The following is a 511-nucleotide window of genomic DNA, read 5'->3' on the forward strand; positions in this document are numbered from 1 at the left end:
GGGATGGGATCAGGTAGAGATCTGATGGGATCAGGTAGGGATGGGATGGGATGGGTTCAGGTGGAGATGGGATGGGATCAGGTGGGGATGGGATGGGATCTGGTGGAGATGGGATGGGATCCGGTGGAGATGGGATGGGATCAGGTAGGGATGGGATGGGATCAGGTGGGGATGGGATGGGATCAGGTGGAGATGGGATGGGATCAGGTGGGGATGGGATGGGATCCGGTGGAGATGGGATGGGATCAGGTGGAGATGGGATGGGATCAGGTGGGGATGGGATGGGATCCGGTGGAGATGGGATGGGATCAGGTGGAGATGGGATGAATTCAGGTGGGGATGGGATGGGATCTGGTGGAGATGGGATCAGGTGTGGATGGGATGGGATCAGGTGGGGATGGGATGGGATCAGGTAGAGATCTGATGGGATCAGGTAGGGGTGGGATGGGATCAGGTGGAGATGGGATCAGGTGGTGATGGGATGGGATCAGGTGGAGATGGGATCAGGTGG

The 511-nt window shown here is 58.1% G+C and overlaps 1 protein-coding gene across 1 annotated transcript in view; it reads left to right on the top strand.

The window, feature by feature from the left end:
- Positions 1 to 511, top strand: part of Adgrd1 (adhesion G protein-coupled receptor D1) — a 116,736-nt gene that overhangs the window by 91,982 nt on the left and 24,243 nt on the right. The gene's annotated exons all lie outside the window — the stretch shown is intronic.

Source organism: Microtus ochrogaster, chromosome 2 (genome assembly GCF_000317375.1).
Source record: "Microtus ochrogaster isolate Prairie Vole_2 chromosome 2, MicOch1.0, whole genome shotgun sequence".
Taxonomy (NCBI): domain Eukaryota; kingdom Metazoa; phylum Chordata; class Mammalia; order Rodentia; family Cricetidae; genus Microtus; species Microtus ochrogaster.